This window comes from Phacochoerus africanus, chromosome X (assembly GCF_016906955.1).
Source record: "Phacochoerus africanus isolate WHEZ1 chromosome X, ROS_Pafr_v1, whole genome shotgun sequence".
NCBI lineage: Eukaryota > Metazoa > Chordata > Mammalia > Artiodactyla > Suidae > Phacochoerus > Phacochoerus africanus.
In genome coordinates, this window is record NC_062560.1 from 97,137,182 (window position 1) to 97,161,472 (window position 24,291).

Sequence of the window (24,291 nt, forward strand, 5' to 3'; positions counted from 1 at the left end):
TCAAAAACACTCCCTAAGACTGTAAACCAGCTATAATGGGAAAAAAAATCATTATGTATCATAAAATAAAATAAAATAAAATAAAATAAAAATATTGTGACAGTTCACCCTGCTGCCTAGATAACAAGGTAGTTTTCAAGGATTATATTACTATTGTGTGCAGTTTATACATAGAATGTGTTTCTTCAAATATTGGAATGAGGTTAGTAGAGATGTTTATCATGGGTGCAAGAAATTTTATTAAGCGAATAGGCAAGCCAGATTTTTAAAAAGTTAGAAGCTACAGAGTTTACTCAGGTCATAAAAGGTTGTACAAAAGTGGTAGAAGTAATAAATTGCTGTATTAAAATGTCCATTCACCATTTTTTACTGATTCAAGTGGTTTTTACATTAACTTTTTCTTTTGCATCAACTTTTATTGTATCTTTGTGCAGTGGCAATATCACAGCTCATGAAGTTTATCTGAGGCACAATTATTGCTGATTGAAACTTTTAGAGTAATGATTTTTCCTACATAATGTTAATTATTTCTATACTAAAATTATGCATTTTAATTTAGGAATTTTAATGAATATTTGAAGGAGAGATGTGACTTGGAAGTTCATTAGCTATGTGGTTTTAAGGGTCTTTCAAGAGGAGGCAGAGAATGAACTAGCAATTGAAAGAACATTAGTCTTGTAGAAAGGCCATGTGAGTTCTATCACCTGAAGTCTGTTTTCCTAGGCTTCCTCCACTAAATCTTTCCAGGCTTCCATTTTCTCATCTGACAGGTGGAGAAAATAATACCTGTCTTATATTCCTCATGGACTTGGATTTTCAGAGACAGTTACAATTTCAAATATTCGAACACTTTGACAGGACATTTGTCTTAATTTCTGGCTCACAAAACCCAGTTACATCAAGTGTTGTTGCATAACTAAGGTTGTAGAGAGCTAGAAGCTACACTTCAGCCTGGCTTTTATGTCTCTCATTTTATGTGTAATTATTGCTCTCTTTGTCTTTATGGTTTTTAGGCTCATGATAAAAGCTCTGAAGCATGAGAGTTGAAAAAGCAGCCATTCACATCTCCTAGTAACCTTCATTTTGTTGTTCCTTTTGCAGTTTTCCTGAGAAATATGACCGTTTTCAAATTTCACAGAGCTGAAAGAATGGTTGAGGGTATCACAGACTTACAGATTTTTGAGTTGGAAAGATCAATTCCCTGCTTTCAGGTGAGAGTAAAGAAGTCCTGACACAATTTACTTATAACTGTCCATCCTTTGTTGTTTGTGGAGGAATAAGCATAAATAGAAGAAAATAGAGTAGGGGATTATTGGCAGAGATTGCCAAAGGATAAGGAAAGTGGCCATCTGGTTAGTGTTAGGGTTTGCACAGGTATACTAGAGAAAAACAGAAAAGTTGTATAGATAGATACAGAATCCAGAAGCAGAAACCAACAAAGGGACTGTGGTTCACATGAAGCATTAAGGGGGACAAGGTAAAGGCCTGTTTGGAGAGGCAATGGTGCAACTAGTACCTACTAATTTAAGACAGAAAAATCCCTTTGCAATATAATTAAACAGGCTTTGATCTTAGGAATGCATTTCTGAAACATAGCCTGACATCAAGACAATGCTTATTCCAACAAAACTTTGTAAGTTTCAGTCGCTGCAGAACTTTGTAAGCTTCAACACCTGCAGTGTAGCAGTGGCTATGTTAGAATGAGGTGAAGCAGGACAACTAAAAGTAGGAAATCAGTAGAATCAAGTGGGTGGCTAAAAGAAATATCTTAAATGTCATTGAGGATTACACTTAGAAAATTAGGTCTAACTATAAATGCAGGGACTGCACTGGTGATATAGAGAGGTAAGTAGAAGTTTCTCATCCGAACAAAGGTGTCCTTCTGACTAGGAAAAGTTCTTTGTGGTGATAACATATTCAAATGGTATTACCCCAGGATACCTAGGGCAGTGAGGGTAAAGTAGTTCAGCAATGTCTTCATTATGGTTTTCTTTTCATATGTGCTGGATAATAATATATTTATTCAACAAACATGTTTAATTTATTGAGTCATATATTTGATATATTATAAAAATAGAGAGGAATATGGCAGAGTCACTTGCCCTTGAAATTTTCAGCCGTATGACATATAAATTGCAATTCACTAAGATGTTTTATCTTTGAAAATAGATTTAAAACAATACAAGATTCCTGTTGAAAATAAGAAGTAAGTTGTATTTGACATTTTTGTCTGATACTTATCTCAGAAAAATCTATATTTCAAAAAGTCATATTACTTTTCCTGTCTATATGGAAGTTAGAGTGCCTCATATGATTTTCCATAAAAATCCAAAGTTTACTCTGGCTATGTTCCATTGCACGAGTCTCTTGGGTAAAAATGCTTTGCTCTTTGTAATACAGGTTGTTTACTTGCTGTAAGCAAAGATATCTGCTTGAATGCTTTTTAATTGATTTAGTTTTTCTGTACACCTTCAATTTGTAATGAGAAATGAAACATAATGCTTATGTTGTACCAAAATGGACAGTGCTGGCAATCTGCTTTATATACACTAGACTCTTTCTACTGACAAAGCAAATAGGACAATAGAACCAAAAGTCTAGAAGGAAGTTTGAAATGTTATCAATTCACTCTAGCTATAGTCCATACATATTCAAAAAAATGGATGAATCTCTAACCATTTTAGGATTATTCAATTAAAAATTCCTACAATTCCCTTTTGCTATATTTGCCTAACAATTATTGCTGACTTCAATCAATTATATAACTAAAACATGCAAACTCAAATGGTTTTCTCTCATATTGCAATGGTAAGTGTTTAAGTAAATGGGATAAAGTAGAGCACCAACAGACAGTATTTTCCCATTGTCAAATTAGAGTTTGCAACTGTAAAGAGATTCTGCTCTTTTCCTGAACAAGCTGGGCTGAATGTACCTTTTTCTTAATAATCATCAGTTAGCTTCAGGAGCTCATGCTGAAACAACAGCTACTCAGTAAGTTTCTTCTGCCAAGCCACGATGGCAAAGTAATCATAATCATATTATCTAGTGCAAGATAAAGAACACCAAGATCAAACCACAAATCAAAAGTATAATCAGAAATTAAGCCAAAATATCAGGTTATTGAGAAGAGAAGTTAGAAATCAAGGTGTACTAGGCAGGAAAAAATGATATTAGATGCACATTCCCAAATTAAGACAGGTAAGAAGCCTAAGCTGGGAGGGCAAAGAACTAGAGAAACAGATTGTCAGCATAGAAAATAAGGTCTGTGAAGATGCCTGTAGTGGTGATTTTGATAGAAGTAGAGTTAAGCTGTTTCCTTCTTCTTGACCTTGCATTTCAGATTAACCTCAGCATACTCAAAACACTTAACTATCCATCTTCCCTGCAGAATTCAGGCAGAGTTCAAAGTGGCAAACTTATCCATGTGATACGTATATTTTTGCTATCACCTGATTTGGTGAAATATAAAGTCTAGTATGATTTGGCACTGGCATCTAGACATAACCAAGGTTATTTATATGCTATGTCCAACAGAATAATTATTTTAAGTGAATTAATGACTGTGAGTTCTTCTAACTATCCATATTTTTGATATTATATAATCTAGGTACCCGAATTATATACTGAGGCCCATAACCTGGAAAATCAATACAATTTAGCATGTAACAGTAGTGAGAAGTGAAAATGTTTCTATCAGCAACCAGAAAAGTGATACTTAAATCATTTCCATATGTATATCAGAAATGTTCAAAAGGAAAATTCAGTTAATCAGTGGATTAAAGACTCACATCCAAAGGAGCCATACTGATACTTGAACCTGAAAAATATATTATCTCTGTGCTAAATATTGACTTTTGCTTTTAAAAAGGAATTTCAGTAACTTAATTTCCAAAGCAAGATTAAGATATTCATAAAGCCTAGTATTTCGAAAGATTAAAAAAAAGTCTTTTCTTTTTATCTCAAGAATGCCAGTGTATACAGAAATAACTGGTGATGTGTTTTATTAATATAATGTTTGAGGTTAATGGGTATATATCAATCTTCTTTGGTAAAAGTTGTGGAAAAGGTACCTTATTTTTAATGTCTTAAGTCATTTTTGAACTTTTCATCATCTTATTTATTTGCAAATTTTCTTGTCTAGTGAGGCATTTAATATACTGGAAAGATAAAACTAAGCCAGATGGTTTGTGTTCTATTTTTATTTTCCTCCACTTATTAGCATTATGACTCTGGATAAGTCAACTACCTATTCAGAGCTTCAGTTTATTCATTTGTTAAATGGGAATAATAAAAAAAGTGTCAGTTTGTGTGTCAAATGGTGATAATAATGATAATAATAATAGAAAGCTTTTTCCAAATTTTAGGTGATAGTATTGTTTCTACTTTATTCTTAGGAGTTCAAAGTGAAGATTTTCCTTCTTTTACTAGTGTGTTGATAATAGGGCAATTATTGATTGAAAGAAGGGAACTAATTACTATAGACTAGTATAAGCTATCACATCGGTTTCTATATAATACACATAATTCCATAGCCAAATATATACATATGTAATATTGCAAAGTATTTGCTAGACTACCTGGATACTGGATGAAAATAAAACAAGTGGGTCTATAACTGGTTGAATGCTAGATCTAAAGAAAGCTAATTATAGTGTTGATATAAGCTTAGAGAGAGAATTTTCTTTTAAGATGACCCTATTATTGGTTCTCTTCCATGAGATTTTATCAGTGATTTGGATGAGGATATTCATGGCACGATAATAAAATATGTGGAGGGGAGTTCCCGTCGTGGCTCAGTGGTTAACGAATCTGACTAGGAACCATGAGATTGCGGGTTTGATCCCTGGCCTTGCTCAGTGGGTTAAGGATCCGGCATTGCCGTGAGCTGTGGTGTTGGTCACAGACGCGGCTTGGATCTGGCATTGCTGTGGCTCTGGCATAGGTTAGTGGCAACAGCTCCGATTTGACCCCTAGCCTGGGAACCTCCATATGCTGCAGGATCGGACCTAGAAAAGGCAAAAAGACAAAAAAAAATATGTGGAGGGATATCTCAGATTTAGGATCCCCAAAGGCGAAAAGAGTCTGGAATGATAGGTTGAAAGTATAAAAATGATTTGTATTTCCTCTGATAATCAATGATGTTGCACATCTTTTCATGGGCCTACTGGCCATCCATATACCTTCTTTTGAGAAATGTATATTTAGGGCTTCTGCCCATTTTTCAATTGGGTTGTTTGGGGTTTTTTTGCTGTTGTTGTTTAGTTGTATGAGTTGTTTGTATATTTTGGAGATTAGGCCCATGTTGGTTGCATTGTTTGCAAAAATTTTCTCCCATTCTGTGGGTTGTCTTTTTTTTAAATGGTTTCCTTTGCTGTGCAAAAGCTTTTGAATTTAATTAGATCTCATTGGTTTATTTTTGTTTTTATTGTCATTATTCTAGAAGGTAGATCAAATAAGATACTGCTGTTTATGTCAAAGATTGTTCTGCCTATGTTTTCCTCTAGGCGTTTTAGATTATCTGGCCTTACATTTAGGTCTTTAATCCATTTTGAGTTTATTTTTGTGTAAGGTGTTAGAAAATGTTCTAACTTCATTCTTTTACATGTAGCTGTCCCTTTTGTCCAGCACCACTTATTGAAGAGACTGTATTTCTTCCACTGTATGTTCTTGCCTCCTTTGTCATAGATTGGTTGGCCATAGGTGCTTTGATCTATTTCTGGGTTTCTATCCTATTCCACTGATCTATATTTCTGTTTTTGTGTCAGTAGCATACTGTTTTGATGACTATAGCTTTATAGTATAGTCTGAAGTCAGGAAGCCTGATTCCTCTAGCTCACAGCAATGCCAGATCCGAGACGTGTCTGCAAACTACACTGAAGCTCAATTGAACCTGCGTCCTCATGGACACTGGTTGGGTTCATTTCCACTGAGGCACAATGGGAACTCCTGGTCATGAGGAGTCTTGATACGCACTTTAAGGAATTTTGCCTTTACCCTAAGTGTTAAAGGAAAGCATTAAAAATTTTTAAGTAAAGGAAATACATCATTAGATTTTCTTTCAAATACCTCATTCTTAATATGTAGAATAGGCTGGAGGGGAAGCCTAATGGATGAGGATTAGACCAATTAATAAGTTACTGGTTATCAGGAAACAGAAAGAGGAAGTACAGTCTCCAGATGTAGTGAGTGGTAGAGATAGAAATGAGTTGATGGACTGTAGAGATATTTAAGTGGACTCAATGATGGGCTAGATATATGGAGCAAGGGAGAGTAAACTGAATGGCTAGTGATATCCTTTGGGGCTATGTGGGACACATGTATAGGACTAGGTTAGGTAGGCAAAAGGGAATATCATGAAATTATTTTTTTTTTTGAGGTGCCATGTAGACATCTAAGAATGATATAAATGAAATGGTTAGATATACTGGATTGAAACACAGAGAAGAAACTTGTTCTAGGATATAAAATTTTGAGTAATTTTTCTATAGGTGGAAAATATTTTAGCAGTTTTGCTTCCTTTATTTTCTTAATCAGAGAAATCAAGAAGTTGGTGGATTGATCTGTCCAAAGGCAGCTTAAGTAAATGGTCTATATCAAGGCTCTATGTCTTTTGAATTCATATATGGTTATTAAACACACACAAAAATGCCATATATTTTTACTTTAGGAATCTGGATCACACTTTAGGTATGGATAAAGTTTAAAATAATCTTTTCACCAGGAATGATGTATAAAATATATAGTAGACTGTCTGTTTTTATAAAGTAACAAACTAGTTCTGTATTAAACTATACAGAGATAAAAACCTTGTAAAATAGAAACTATGGGAAGTTCCCGTTGTGGCGCAGTGGTTAACAAACCTGACTAGGAACCACGAGGTTGTGGGTTCGATCCCTGGCCTTGCTCAGTGGGTTAAGGACCCGGCGTTGCCGTGAGCTGTGGTGTAGGTCGCAGATGCGGCTCGGATCCCACATTGCTGTGGCTGTGGTGTAGGCCAGCCCTAGCCTGGGAACCTCCATATGCTGCAGGATCGGCCCTAGAAAAGGCAAAAAGAAAAAAAACAAACTATGGGATATTGTAATGCCACTAAAATAATCATGTCACGAGCTTTAGAATTAGACTGTCTAAAAGAAAACACAGGTCATTTCACATGATTTGACGTAAATTAGCCCCAGGGGAAATTTCTTCAAATGAAAAATTTTCAGGTTTTTTTGAACTGACTCTTGTAATTTCCCATGGGAAAATAAATGAACAACCTACTTATGGAAGAATTATTTAATTTCACCCATCTTCTATAATATTTTTACTTATGAAATTAATTTTGTGGGAAAAATGCTTGTTTTTTTCCCTTAGCCTGAGTGTATAATCACATTTTGAATCCCACCTTTTTTTAAAAAAAGAAAAAGTATTATACATGTATGTGTAACTTTGTCCCCATGCTGTACAGTGGAAAAAGAGAATAAATAATAAAAAAAGAATGTATGCATGTCACCATGCTATACAGTAGAAAAACTATTATATTGGGGAAATAACAATTTAAAAAAATAAATAAATGAAGGGAAACAGGAAAAAATAAAAATAAAAAAATAAAATGTCTTATAAGTATCCAGAACCCCTTTATTTCCTGATTCTGCTTTGCAAAAATATGAATTAAGTAAAAATTGGTGATAAGTTAAATGTAGCACAGTTTACCACTGCATGTTATTGTGGATGTTTTCTAAAAAACATTTTCTCTAGTGCCATAACCAGGTAGGTCAAGGATCAGAGGTCCATCCAATCCAGCAGAAGCCATAGCACAACCAGAAAAATATTAAAAGCAAATTGTGACCTAGACATCTCAAGAAAGATAGATAACAATATGTAAGCAGAAAATAGACAAAGTGGGAATGAGTTTATCTGAAAGATAACCTGGAGTAGTAAAAGTATGAATTCATAATATTACCTTATAAAAGTCATAGATTTGCATAAGCCTGGGATTAGGGCCCTCAGAGAACTAGAACAGTTTTTTATTTTGTATAAAATGAGGCAAGAAACAAACAAAAAACCCATCTCACATATTTTAGTTGAAGATATTTATCACTTTAAAGGTCAAAGACACAAAAAGCTCTAGTATGTAAGGCTGAAGATGAAAACAGAATAGAATTCAGGATGACAGAGACTTTGGATATCCAGTTAGAGTTGAGCCTGGAAAAGATAGAAGGTATATGTGATTAAAATCATTTTGTTCACTGATCAGGCAAAAATTAATCATGTGCCAGACACTTTTGTGATTTCTTGGAATATAAACATTATCTTTGGGCACAAGGAGAAATAGAGATGAGTATGTCAAGAAAATAATTATATACCCCAATTTCCTCATTGAAGAAATATTTATTGAACACCTACTGTACACCAGGCATCATGTAATTCCATAGGGACATAAATTATAGTGGTGAGCAAGACAAGCATGGTTCTCATTATAAAAGCTTAGAATATAGCATGCTATCATAGAAAGCTCTTGTGCATTGAGGAGGTTTCTAGAATTAAGGAGATCAACATATAACAACTTCTGAGGTTCCCACTGTGGCTCAGTGAGCTAAGGACCTGACACAGTTTCCCTGAGGATGCAAGTTTTCTCCCTGGCTTTAGTGGGTTAAGGGTCTGGCATTGCCACAAGCAAGCTGCAGGCAAGGCTCAGATTTGGCATTGCTGTGGCTGTGGCATTGGCCGGCAGCTGCAGCTTTGATTCGATCCCTAGCTCAAAAACTCCCATATGCTACAGTTGTGGCCTTAAAACACAAACAACAAAAAATACCTAACATTTTCTAAGCAGTAAATGGCTTGCCTCTTTAGCTTCTATGTTTGTCTAATTTCTTCCTTACTACCAAAAATATAAATTTGTTGATATATGCATTCAACCATTCCTTTTTTTCTGTTAGAACAGTAACATCTCTAAAACTACCTCATCATGAAGTTTAGCCTCTTTTTTGGAGGAAAAAAATAGACTGTTGCTATCAGTGCCTTATTGCCAAGGAATAGATGGTAGAAGTAAGGAAAGGAATGTGTTTATTAGGCTATTGTCACCTAGGAAAACTCCTCTAATCCTGAATTTTTATAGATGATGGTTGATGTGCTTAAGAGACTAGACAAGAGCTCATTAAAAGTGGCTATAGTATCATCCAAAGTAAAACCGTATTATTAGTAGGTAAGTAAATTAGTTCCCCTTGGGCTTTTGACTCTGTTTAGAGAATTATCATTTGATATAAAGCAAAACATAATGATTGAAACAGTAGAGTGGGGTCGCTTAATCTGCTGATGTATCTCTGGATCCTTTGAAACCAAAAATGTTCTAGATGAGATGTACGGTACCGAGAGCAAAAAGACAGGGTTAGTAGACTACAGTGTTAGTTAAAATGGCATTTTGTGAAGGTTAAATCATGGTTGAACTGTTCATGTCTTGCTAATTTGGTGATGTTCTAGACCTATTTTAGGACCAGTAAAAGCCAGAGCTTTGAAACTGGGACAGTTTAAAATCATTGAGACTGAAATTGATAGATGCTATGAATCAATCCTTAATCTTACTATCAAGGCTCATCCTAGTGGCAGGCCTCTCTGATATAGCATGAAGGTCACATCCAAAAGTCCTTCCAAATTATTTTGACATCCCCACACCCTGAAAGTCACCTTTTAGATGAACTAGCACAGTGGGATTTTTTTCTCCTTATTATTACATGGGATCAAAACCTAAAGGAATGGGAATTTAAATGAGAAGGAGGAGGAAAAGGAGTTTTTAAGTGGAAAGCGATGTCAATAGAGATGAAGCAGTTTACAGGGCTACAGCTGCGGGATCTTTGAACAATACTGTTAAATCACAGAGTGCTAATTTGGAGTGGCTAAAAAGCATCCTAAAATGACTTGGTGTTTGAGAAGAATGGGAACTAGGAACTAGGGTAAAATTGCAGAAATTGCCATATCAAAGACAAACATATATGGGTTTTGCAGTGGTTACATTATTCAAAATTTATTTTCTTCTATGTGTTTATAGAGTAACATTATTTCCAAGTGGTATCAAAGATATGTAATTTTAACAAAAGTTATGTGTTCCCTGACCTTAGAGTCTCAGAGAACCAATTTTGTGATAATTACTGTTTATTGGGGTAGAGAGTAAATATATTTATTGTCAAACACATCTTTGAAAAGATCATTTAAGGACATTATTAGACAGCCCCCAAACAACCTATTCTTTTGAACTTGGGGACTCAACTGAGACCAATAAATATTTTATTCTCACAGTTGTTTGGGCATTATGCCTGACTTTCTGTTGTAAGAATATAAGGACATAGAAATCATCACCATTTAAGCCATGGCATACATGGGAGTTTATCCCTGTAATACCTCTCTTTCAGAGCTTGGCTGGCAAATATACTTTAGATTTTTGGGACATTTTATTTCCATATTGCATCTCCAGAATATATAGTATATTTTTAAAGAGTGCCTGGATTGAAAATTCTTTCATTGAGAAGAGACAATGAGCAGTATATTATAGGGTGCAACAATTCTATAATGTGCTCACTGTGGTGAGTATAATAAAGAAGGATTTTGTAAAGCTATTGCTATCTAATTATGTTTCATCAGAACCTACAAAATGTCCACACAGCTTTGGCATTTATCCTGAAAGGCCAGCTAAACAGTAACAAGTGCCAAGAAAATTAAAGCCTTCTGTCTTAGGAACATACACTCAGAGCCCACATGTTGGAAAATTGATCTGAGCTTTATTTACCATAATCAATTATTTTGCAACACTTAAACATGGGATTTAGGAAGGATTCTAAAGCAGCTAAGACAAGCATTTCTCATAAAATTTATTGATAATATCTTTATGTGTTTTTAAGGAAAAAACCCCAAATTTTATTTAAGGGTTTACAAGGCTAATATTGATAGCAATGTTCCTTTCTCTCACTCTTTTCCTCACCTCTCTGGGTATCAAAACATTTTAATTTTCTTTTCAACATTGATTTTTTTAAAAACCCACAACAACTTTAAATGTGTACCACAGTATTGATAACCATATATGCACATTATTGTACAGCATCTCTAGAACTTTCTTTACTTGCAGCTGAAATCCACTAACAACTCCTCATTTTCACCTCTGCCAGCCCCTGGCAACCACCAACTTATTTCTGTTTCTATGAATTTGATTACTTTAGATATCTCATGTAAGTAGTATCATATGATATTTGTCCTTTGTGTTGGCTTTTTTCACTTAGCATGATGTCTTCAAGTTTAATCCAGGTTGTAGTATATGACAGAGTTTTCTTTATTTTTAAGGCTAAATAATATTCCTTTGTGTGTATATACCACATTTCCTTTATTCATGCATCCACCAATGGATATTTAGATTGTTTCTACATCTTTTCTTATTTTGTTTCTTATTTGTCTAAACAAAATAAGAAATGAAAAACGAGAAGTCACAATAGATACAACAGAAATACAAAAAACCATGAAAGAATACTATGAACACCTATATGCCAACAAATTTGACAATCTGGAAAAAATGGACAACTTTCTAGAGACTTACAGCCTGCCAAAACTGAATCAAGAAGAAACAGACCAACTGAACAGACCGATCACTAGAAATGAAATTGAAGATGTCATAAAAACACTCCCTACAAATAAAAGGCCAGGACCAGATGGCTTCACAGGCAAATTCTACCAAACATTCAAAGAGTAACTTATACCCATCCTCCTTAAACTCTTTCAAAAGGTTGAGGAAGAAGAAACACTCCCAAAGACATTCTATTATGCCACCATCACCCTAATTCCAAAACAAGACAAAGATAACACCAAAAAAGAAAACTATAGGCCAATATCTTTGATGACCATAGACACAAAAATTCTCGACAAAATTTTTGCTATCCGAATCCAACAACATATAAAAAAGATCTTACACCATGAGCAGGTGGGATTCATCCGAGGTTCACAAGGATGGTTTGACATACGCAAATAAATCAACGTCATACACCACATTAACAAAAGAAAAGTCAAAAACCACATGATCATCTCAAAAGATGCAGAAAAAGCACTTGACAAAATCTAACATCCATTTATGATAAAAATTCTTACCAAAGTGGGTATAGAGGGAACATACCTTAACATAATCAAAGCCATTTATGACAAACCCACAGAAAATATAATACTCAGTGGAGAAAACCTGAAAGCCTTCCCACTAAAATATGAAACAAGACAAGGATGCCCATTCTCACCACTGTTATGCAACATAGTACTGGATGTCCTAGCCACAGCAATCAGACAAACAAATAAAAGGCATCCAAATTGGAAGAGAAGAGGTAAAACTGTCACTGTATGCAGATGACATGATACTATATATAGAAAACCCCAAGGACTCAACCCAAAAACTACTTGAACTGATCAACAAATTCAGCAAAGGAGCAGGATATAAGATTAACATTTGGAAATCAGTGGCATTTTTGTATACTAACAATGAAATATTAGAAAAGGAATACAAAAATACAATACCTTTTAAAATTGCACTCCCAAAAATGAAATACCTGGGAATACACCTGAACAAGGAGGAGAAAGGCTTACATGCTGAGAAGTATAAAACATTAATCAAGGAAATTAAAGAAGATGCAAAGAAATGGAAAGATATTCCATGCTCCTGGGTTAGAAAAAATAATATTATAAAAATGGATATACTATCCAAAGCAATCTACAGATTCAATGCAATCTCTATCAAATTAACCATGACATTTTTCACAGAACTATAACAAATAATCCAAAAATGTATATGGAACCACCAAAGACCCAGAATTGCCAAAGCAATTCTGAGGAACAAAAACCAAGCAGGAAGCTCTCCCAGACCTCAGGCACTACTACAAGGCCGCAGTCATCAAGACAGTGTGGTACTGGTACCAAAACAGACATACAGACATATGGAACAGAATGGAGAACTGGAAATAAACCCAGAAACCTATGGTCAATTAATCTTTGACAAGGGAGGCAAGAACATAAAATGGGAAAAAGACAGTCTTTTTTCAATACTTTTCTCCCAAGTATTGCTGGGAAACCTGAACAGCTGCATGCACATCAGTGAAACTAGAACACACCCTCACACCATGCATCAAAATAAACTCAAAATGTCTGAAAGACCTAAATATAAGACAAGACACAATCAAACTCCTGGAGGAGAACACAGGCAAAACATTCTCTGATAGCAACCTTATGAATATTTTCTCAGGTCAGTCTCCCAAAGCAACAGAAATAAGAGCAAAAATAAACCAACGGGACCTAATCAAACTGACAAGCTTTTGCACAGCAAAGGAAACAAACAAGAAACCAAAAAGACAACTTACAGAATGGGAGAAAATAGTTTCAAATGATGAAACTGACAAGGCCTTAATCTCTAGTATATACAGGCAACTTTTACAACTCAACAGCAAAAAAGCCAACAACCCAATGGAAAAATGGGCAAAGAACCTGAATAGACATTGCTCCAAGGAAGATATACAGATGGTCAACAAGCACATGAAAAAATGCTCAACATCCCTGATTATTAGATAAATGCCAATCAAAACTACCATGAGATACCACCTCACACCAGTCAGAAGGGCCGTCATTAATAAGTCCACAAATAACAAATGCTGGAGGGGGTGTGGAGAAAAGGGAACTCTCCTGCACTGTTGGTGGGAATGTAGGCTGGTATAACCACTATGGAGAACAGTATGGAGGTACCTTAGAAAACTATAAGAAAGCTATACATAGAACTACGATATGACCCAGCAATCCCACTCTTGGGCATATATCCAGACAAAACTCTCCTTGAAAAATATACATGCACCCACATGTTCACGGCAGCACTATTCACAATAACTGAGACATGGAAACAACCCAAATGTCCATCGACAGATGATAGATTAAGAAGGTGTGGTGTATATATATATGCACAATGGAATACTACTCAGCCATAAAAAAGAATAACATAATGCCATTTGCAGCCACCTGGATGGAACCAGAGAATCTCATCCTGAGTGAAGTAAGTCAGAAAGGGAAAGACAAATACCATTTGATATCACTTATATCTGGAATCTAATATATGGCCCAAAGTTATTTTTAAAAATGCCTTTGGGGAGTTCCTGTTGTGGCACAGTGGGTGCCCTTGTCTCTGCAGTAGCTTGGTCACTGCTGAGGCGCATATTTGATCCCCTAGTTTGCAGCTTTGGCTCAGATTAAGTCTCTGGACTGAGAACTTCCATATGCTGTGGGTGTGGTTAAAAAAGAAAAGAAAAAAGGAAGTGATAAGCTCTTTCAGAAAAAGAAGAAAGTCAACAACAATAACAACAACAACAACAAAAAGACAAAAAAAAAAAAAGGAGTTCCCGTCGTGGCACAGTGGTTAACGAATCCGACTAGGAACCATAAGGTTGCGGGTTCGGTCCCTGCCCTTGCTCAGTGGGTTAACGATCCGGCGTTGCCGTGAGCTGTGGTGTAGGTTGCAGACTCGGCTTGTATCCTGCGTTGCTGTGGCTCTGGCGTAGGCCGGTGGCTATAGCTCCGATTCAGCCCCTAGCCTGGGAACCTCCATATGCTGCGGGAGCGGCCCAAGAAATAGCAACAACAACAAAAAGACAAAAAAAAAAAAAGAAGAAGAAAGTGACTGGCTATCTTACTTGGTATTGGTAATATTGAAAGGTACTGACTATTTACAATATTTAATTTCTAGGATCCTACTGTGCTTTTTTCCTTCTGTCCTCACAATCTGTACTTTAGCTTCCTCTCCACAAAGGAAGTACTTGTGACTAGAAAATAGATTTATGTGTATGATAGGAATACTCTGTAATTTCATTAACAGTACCCTAAAGCTTAACTCCATTTCAGGGAAAGGTCTAGTCTTTGTGTGATTTGAGTAATGGATATTTGTTTCTGCCATTTCAAAGTGAACTACATATATTTTTATTGTTTTAAAACCACCTACAATTGCTATTGTGTTAGTAAAAAATGTCAAATATTAGCAGTTGCATTTGGTTCAACTTAATCTCAAGAATAAATAAGAATCAACATTTACTGAGCACCATATTAAGGCTTTACATATATTACATAATTTTATCTTCATGATAACCCTAAATATTGGTGCTATTAATATAGGTGCTATTAAATAAGGCTTAAATTAGTTACCTGTGTCATACATATTGGAAAAAAAAAACATGATTCAAATCCACTTCTGAGGCCCAAACTGATTCCCTCATGAATGCATTTTAGCTGTGGGGCTTCAGGGTGAAAGACATCTACATTTATTATTTATACTTATACATCTGAAGGTCTGTTAAACTGAGAGGCTACCTGTTGGCAGTAGATATACTGGGCTTTTTTTTAAATGGCTGGCTTTGGAATAGCCTACCCAAGTACTGGATAGTATTAATGTTGAAAGCCATACTTCCTCTTCATTGGCATGCCTTAGGCAGAGACATGAATTATAGTGCTGTAAAAGAATTTCATGGTGATATGTGAGGTATCTCATTACCCCTTTGGTACAGAGAGTAGCAAAAGGGATGTGGGGCTAAAAATCTTTTATTGCCTTTTATCTGGCCCATTGGCTTGAGGGTACATGTGGAAGATGGGTGTAATTATCTTTAAGGATATTGAAAAAGGCTGAACTCCACACTCATATGCAACTGCTTGCTTGACATCTTCATTAGAATGTTGAATAAGCATCTTAACACATTTAAAATTGTTTCCATCTCCTCACTTCCTCCCCACCATTTCCAAAATTGCCTTCTCCATCCAACTTAAAGGAAATAGCATTTACTCAAGTTTTCTGATGCTTAGCTTAAGAGTTTTAATTTTTCTTTCCATCTCATTTCCCATATCTAATCCTTCAACACAGCTTTTTTTTCCCCTGTCAGCACTTGTTATCAGCTCTACTTTGAAAATACTTTCCAAGGCCAACTATATCTTATCAAACCCACATTTACTCACCCTACTCCAGGCCACTGTTACCTGTATGATTGTCCTCTGATTGTTTCATCTATGACTGTCTTCTGATTTCTCTGATTTCACAGTTGTCCTCTTACAGTTTATTTATTTTCCCCACAAAGTTCTGAAGAATTTTAACATTTTAATGGGGTTTAAATCATTTCAACTTTTTATTGTGGATTAAATCATTAACTTTGATACTTAAAATCCTCCAGTGCCTTCAGATCTCAGTATAAAATTAAAATTCCCTTTCAGGGTTTACGGGACCTGATATAATATATCTTTATCTCTTATCACTCTCTTCCCTATTCAGTGACTATGTAAATAGTGATTTTGCTGCTTGTCCTCAAACACAGTAGATTACCCTTCCTCAGAGTATTTATCTTTGTTTTCTCCTAGATTTTTCCTTACCTGACCACTTTCTTGGAGAAGTTGTCTCTATTTTATGTCCCTCATTTCTGTCCTGCAATCACTCTTTTATCACAACATTCTATTTCATTTTCTTCACAGAACTTGCTATTATCTAAAATTATAGTGTATATTTATAACACTCCTAATGAGACTAGGAGTTTGCCACAGCTGATACACCTTTAAACTTTCACAGAGGGAAATGCAAAGGAAAAAACAGGGAATTTAGAATAAAACAGGTATTTTAAATCCTAGTTTTGTCACCATTTTGTCATGACTTTGTGCCAGTGACTTAGTTTTCTGTCTTTCGGTTTTATCATCTGTAAAGTAAAAATAAATAATGAGATACATCAAAATGTCAGTATGAAGATTAAATAAGACTAGTATTTCAGTATAGGGACTGATACATAGTAGAATGTCAACTTTCTTTTCCTCAAGGTGTTGATATCTTTCATCATCTTTTTTACAGATAGTTTTTTTATTTATTTTTAATTTAAGTATAGTCAGTTTACATTGTCATGTTAGATTCAGGTGTACACCACAGTGATTGCTTTATACATGTATATACATTTTTTTCAGATTCTTTCCCTTATATATTATTATAAGATAATGAGTATAGTTCCCTGTACTATATAGTATGTCTTTGTTGTTTATTTTATACATAGTAGTGTGTGTATGTTAATTCCAACATCCTAATTTACCCTCCCCTTTCCACTTGGTAACCATAAGTTTGAGTTCTATGTTTGCAGGTATATTGCTATTTTGTGAATTAATTCATTTGTATCCTTTTTTTTTTGGATTCTACATATAAAGGATATCATATGATATTTGTCTTTCTCTGAATGGCTTACTTCACTTAGTATGATAATCTCTAGTTCCAACCATGTTGTTGCAAATGGCATTATTTCATTACTTTTTATGTGTGAACTGGAGCATGGCACTTGCCACCTGCCTCTGCATGGATTAAATCATGAGCCTCTACAGCTGCTAACCTGCAGCACCTCCTGAGCAGAGCTCAAGGTGGAGACCAGAAGTGAGGCACTCTGTGCTTTGGGAAAACTGGAGCAACAAGTCTTCAAATAGATATTTTTAGGAGAAGATTTTATGTGACCAATTCTTATATCTCTTCATATCTAGAAAAGCACTAAACTCCTTCATGGTTATATCTGCTCCCTCACAAGGCCAGCACCAAACTTTTGGTAAAATGTGTGCAAGTCTTCATGTACCTCCTCCTTCACCTTTATCATATACACTGATATTATTTCCCCCTGCCTCTTTGGAGTGGTATTTCAGAACTATCTGGAATACCCCTGACCAATCTGTAGTTACGTCAACAAAACAAAGGATGTCAGTCATCTGCGAATGCAGCCACCTCCAAGAGTGAGCCATGAGAGAACTCAGGAAGGAAACAAGGAATACCTGCCATCTAGCAGTCATCAGACTGCAGCCACTCCTAACAGTAAGCCCTGAGGAAACTCAAGCTGTGAAAACACAAAATATTGGCCCCAGATAGCTGAGGTGCATATCAAAGGAGTAGTTTCAGTGATCCTGGACCTTTGTATCTTCCTATAGAAATGTGTTTAATTCCTTAAGATAACTAGTTTTCTGTAATTAGCAGTAAATCTTTTTTTCCTACTACCTGCCATTTGTTGCGAAAACCCCTATATAGTTTAGCTCACCACTAGCCTCCTCGAAGTGGTTTTCTCAGGGCTACCTAAGATGCTGTCTCCCAGGCTTAAGTCCTAATTTTGCCCCAAATAAAACAACTTTCAACTTTCAGGTTATGCATTTTTAAGTCAACAAATGGCTGAATAATGTTATACACACAACACTTATATGAATGATATATTCTTTGTTTAGTCATCTGTTGATGGACACTTAGTTTGCTTCCATGTCTTGGCTATTAAAAATAAGGCTGCAATGAACATTGAGATATATGTATATTTTTGAATTATAGTTTTCTCTGGATATATGCCCAGAAGTGGGATTGCAGGATGGTATAGTAACTATTTTCAGTTTTTTTTTTTTTTTGTCTTTTTGCCTTTTCTAGGGCCACTTCTTGTGGCATATGGGGGTTCCCAGGCTAGGGGTCTAATCAGAGCTGTAGCCTTCAGCCTATGCCAGAGCCACAGCAACGAGGGGTCCGAGCCATGTCTGAGACATATACCACAGCTCATGGGCAACGCCAGATCCTTAACCCACTGAGAAAGGCCAAGGAATGAACCCACAACCTCATGGTTCCTAGTCGGATTCGTTAACCACTGAGCCATGACGGGAACTCCTATTTTCAGTTTAAGGAACTTCTATACTGTTCTAGATAGTTGCTGTACCAGTTTACATTCCCACCAACAGTTTAGGAATGTCCTTTATTCTCCACACCCTCTTCAGCATTTATTATTTGTAGATTTTTTAATAATGACCATTCTGACTCCTGTGATAAGATACCTCATTGTAGTTTTGATTTGCATTTCTCTAATAATCAGTAATGTTGAACATCTTTTTATGTGCCTGTTTGCTATCTGTATGTCTTCTTTGAAAAAAAATGTCTATTTAGATCTTCTGCACATTATTTTTTTTTAATATTGAGCTATAGAAGTTTGTAGATTTTGGAAATTATGCCTTATTGGGTACATTTTGTGCAAACATTTTCTCCCATTCTGTAGGTTGTATTTTTGTTTTCTTTCTGGTTTCCTTTGCTGTGCTAAAGCTTTTAAGTTTAATTAAGTCTCATTTGTTTCTTTTGTTTTTATTTATTTTCTTTTTGTTTTTTCTTTTTGTTTTTATTATTCTATGAAAAGAATCCAAAAAGATATTGCTGTGATTTATATCAAAGAGTGTTCTGCTTATGTTTTGCTATAGGAGTTTTATGGTATCCACTTTTACATTTAAGTTTTTAATACATTTTAAGTTTATTTTTGTATCTGGTGTTAGAGAATGCTATAATTTCATTCTTTTACATGTAGCTGTCCAGTTTTCACAGAACCATTTATTGAAGGGACTGTCTTTCCTCCACTGTATCTTCTTGCCTTCATTGTTATTGATTAATTGACCTTAGGTTGGTGAGTTTATTTTTGTGATTCCTGTCACGTTCTACTGATCTATATGTCTGTTTTTGTGCTAGTACCATACTCTTTTGATAACTGTAGCTTTGTAGTATAGTATGAAGTCAGGGAGCATGATTCCTCCAGCTCTATTTTGCTTTCTCAAGACTTCTTTGGCTATTGGGCTCTTCTGTGTTTCAATACAAATTAAAAAAAAAATCTAGGTCTGTGAAAAATAACATTGGTAGTTTAATAAGGATTGCTTTGACTATGTAGATTGTCTTGGGTAGTATAATCATTTTGACAATTTTGTTTCTTCCAATTCAAGAACACAGTATGTCTTTTTATCTGTTTGTGTGTCCTCAATGTTTTTTAACAGCAGCATCCTATAATTTTAGGAGTACAGGTTTTTGCTTCCTTACATAAATTTATTTTTAGGTATTTTTTTGATGTGTCGATAAATGAAATTGTTTCCTTAATTTCTCTCTCTGTTCTTTCATTGTTAATGTGTTGGAATGTAACAGATTTCTGTGTATTAATTTTACATCCTGCAACTTAACCTAATTCCTTTATGAGCCCTGGTAGTTTTATGGTAGCATCTTCACAATTTTCTGCATATAGTGTCATGTCATCCGCAAACAGTGACAATTTCACTTCTTTCCAATTTAGATTCCTTTTATGTCTTTTGCTTCTTGTGACAAGAACTTACAAAACTGTGTTGAATAAAAAGTGGTGAGAGTGGTCATCCTTGTCTTGTTCCTGATCTTAGAGGAAAGGTTTTCAACTTTTCACCATGGAGTATGATGTTAGCTGTGAATTTGTCACATATGGCCTTTATTATGTTGAGGTATGTTCCCTCTATGCCCACTTTTTGGAGAGGTTTTTTTTTTTTTTATCAAAAATGTATCTGTAATTTTATCAAAAGCTTTAACTGCATCTATCGAGATAATCATATGGTTTTTATTCTTCAAATTGTATAATATGATGTATTATACTGATTGATTAACAGATATTGAAAAATCCTTGCATCCCACTTGATTCAGTCTGCTAGTATTTTGAGGATTTTTACATCCATGTTCATCTGTGTTAATAACCAGTAATTTTCTTTTTTGGCAGTCTCTTTGTCTGGTTTTGGTATCAGGGTGATGGTGGCTTCATAAAATGAATTCAGAAGTGCTCCTTCCTGTGCAATTTTTTGGAATAGTTTGAGAAGGATAGGTGTTAAATGTTCTGTAAATGTTTCATGGAATTCACCTTTGAAGCTGTCTGGTCATGGACTTTTGTTTGTTGATAATTTTTAAATTGCTGTTTCAATTTCAGTACTGGTAATTTGTATTCATATTTTCTATTTCTTTCTGCTTCAGTCTTGGGACATTGTACCTTTCTCAGAACTTGTCTATATATTCTAGATTTTCCATTTTATTGGCGTATAGTTATTTGTAGTAGTCTCTTATGGTCCTTTGTATTTCTGTAATGTTGGTTGTAACGTCTCTTTCATTTCTAACTGTTGATTTAAGCACTCTTCCTTTTTTCTTGATGAGTCTGGATAAAGGTTTATCAATTTTCTTCATCAAAAGAAACTGCTTTTAGTTTCATTGATCTTTTCTATTTTTTTAAGTATCTATTTCATTTATTTGTGCTCTGATCTCTACGCATTCTTTCCTTTTACTAACTTTAGGTTTTGTTTGTTCTTCTTTTCTCTTATTGCTTTAGGTTTAAGGTTATGTTATTTATTTGAGATTTTTTCCTAAGGTAAGCTTATGTCACTATCAACTTCCCTCATAGAACTGCTTTTACTTTGTACCATAGGTTTTGGATCATCATGTTTCTGTTTTCATTTGTCTGTAGGTATTTTTTTACTTATTCTTTGATTTCTTCAGTAATCCACTGGTTGTTTAGTAGCATATTGTTTAACCTCCATGGGTTTTTTGCAATTCTTTTTTCTTACACTTAATTTTTACTCTCAGAGCATTGTGGTTGGTAAAGATATTTGATATCATTTTAATTTTCTTAAATTTATCAGGGCTTACTTGGTGGCCCAGCACATGATCTACCCTGGAGAATGTCCCATGTGCACTTGAAAAAAATGTGTTCTCCTGCTTTTGGATGGTGTGCTCAATAAATATCAATTAAATCCATCTGATCTAATGTGTCATTTAAGGCCTTTGTTTCCTTATTGATTTTCCGTCTGGATGATCTGCCTATTGCTGTAAGTGGGGTGTTAAAAGTCCTCCACTATCATTGTGTTACTATCAATGTCTCCTTTTATGTCTCTTAGCACTTGCCTTATATATTGAAGTGCTATGTTGGGCACATATATATTTACAATTGTTATATCTTCTTCTTAGATTGATCCCTTGATGATTATGTAGTGTCCTTTGTCTCTTGTAACAGTCTTTATTTTAAAGTATATTTTCCCTGATATGAGTACGTTCTTCCAGTTTCCTTTTGATCTCCATTTCCTTGGAATACTTTTCCCATCCTCTCACTTTCAGTCTGTATATATATATCTAGATTTAAACTGAGTCTCTTATAGACAGCATATATATCTTCTTTTTATATCCATTCAGTCAGTTTCTGTTTTTTGCTTGGTGCATTCAATCCATTTACGTTTAAAGTAATTATAGATATGTATGTTCTTATTAGCATTTTGTTGATTGTTTTGGATTTGGATTTGTAAATCTTTTTTATCCTTTCCTCTTTTGTTCTTTTCTATTGTGATTTGATGATTATATTTAGTGTTGTGTTTGGCTTCCTTTATCTATCTATCTATACATACATACATATATATGTATATATATAGTAGATTTTTGGTTTGCAATTAACATGAGGTTTTGATATAGCAGCCTATATATGTACAGAACTGTTTTGAGTTTCTGGTCTCCTGATTTCAAATGCATTTTAAATATCCTGCATTTGTACTTTCCTCCTCGTATGATTACTGGTTAGATTTCACATTTGTGTGTGTGGATGATTTTCTACTTTTACTGTATATTGGCCTTCACTGGTGAGCTTTCATATTTCATAATTTTCTTATTTCTAGTCATGGTCTTTTCTGCAAGAGAAGTTCCTTTAGCATTTGTCATAAAGCTTGTTTGTTGGTCCCGAATTCTTTTAGCTTTTGCTTAGGGCTTTTTATTTCTTTGTCAAATCTGAACAAGAGCCTTGCTTGTTTGAGTATTCTTGGTTTTAGGTTTTTTTTTTTTTTTCTCCTTTCATCACATTAAATATATTGTGCCACTCCCTTCTGGCCTGCAGTTTCTGGTGAAAAATCAGCTGAAAGCCTTATGGGAGTTTTCTACTATGTTATTTGTTGCTTTTCTCTGTTGCTCTTAGTATTTACTCTTTAACTTTTTTTTGATTACTATGTGTCTTGGCAAGTTTCTCCTTGTATGACAGTCTCTGCACTTCTTGGACTTAAGCGACTGTTTCCTTTCCCAGGTTAAGGAGGTTTTCAGCTATTATCTCCTCAAATATTTTCTCAAACTCTTTTTCTCTTTCTATTCTCATTCTGGGATACCTATAATGTGAATGTTGTTGTGTTTGACATTATGCCAGAGGTACCTTAAACTATACTCATTTCTTTTCATTTTGTTTTTTCTTTTGTTTCTTATAACTGATTTCCACCACTCTGTCTTCTAGCTCATTGATCCATTCTTCTGCCTCATTTATTCTGCTATTGATTCCTTTTAGTGTACTTTTCATTTTAATTATTGTATTCCTCAAGTCCGTTTGGATATTCTTTATATTTTCTAACTTTTTGTTAAAAACTTCTTGTAACTTCTTGCTCCATGTATCCATTCTTTCTCCAAGTTCTTGTATCATCTGCACAATCAATACTGTGAAATTTTTCTTGAATAAATTGCCTATCTCCACTTTACTTAGATGTTCTTGTGGGGTTTGATCTTGTTTCTTTATCATCTCGTTTTGTTTACATTCCTATTTGTATTTGTATGTATGTAGTATATTCATTATATTTCTTGACCTTGGAAAAGTGACCTTCGGTAGGGGATGCACTGTGTGTGCCAGTGGTACATTCCCCTCTCATCCAAGGGCCAGGGACCAGCTAGTTACAGGGGAGTTTCTGACCTATGTCCGTGGCTACAGGCTGTGGGATCATAATTTGTATTCATTTGTGATAGATCAGTTATTCAGGCTGTGGGACCATACTTTTATTGATTCTGAAATTTGTCCCTTGGGTGAGGAAGGTCTAGAGGCTTGTGCTGGCTTTATTGTGGGAAGGGCAAGTGCCTGCCCACTGGTTGTTTGAGCTGGGTTTTGGTCCTCTGGTGGGCAGGGCTGTGTGTAGGGGCATGTCTCAAGGTGGCTATGGGCTCAGGAAATCTTTAGAAAGCCTGTCTGCTGATGCATGGTTCATTTGTTTTGTTTTGTTTTGTTTTTCTCATGTCCTGGCCTGAATTCTTTTCTTCACATTATAGCTAAGACTACTGGAAAGTTTTCCCAGTGGTGGTGAAATCTCTTGATATGCCCTCCATTTTTCTTTTCACATGTTCAACTCTTATACTGTGTTTAAGATATAACTGAAAACATATACATAGCAATAGCTCTTTTGTTGAACTATACTTCATTGAAGTTTTCTTTTAATGATCTCTATAAAATAACTGTTTCAGCCACAAGAGATAGATTATAAGACCTTTAGAATTCCCCAAATTCTTGAGTACTACTAAATGTGACATAGACCCCAGGTTGTTGGCTAAATTTACTCGCTATCTATGTGATCCCCCCTCATACCTGTCTCTCAGTGAATGATACTTTATATACATTATAATTTAATACTCAAAAACCTATGACAATTTTTCATGATCTCTATTATAAATTATTATGTGCCATGGTCCTGCCTGTGAAGAGACAA

General features: G+C 35.0%; 1 pseudogene; it reads left to right on the forward strand.

The window, feature by feature from the left end:
* Positions 1 to 422: 422 nt before the first annotated feature.
* Positions 423 to 552, forward strand: LOC125119030 (uncharacterized; annotated as a pseudogene).
* The last annotated feature ends 23,739 nt before the right edge of the window (positions 553 to 24,291 follow it).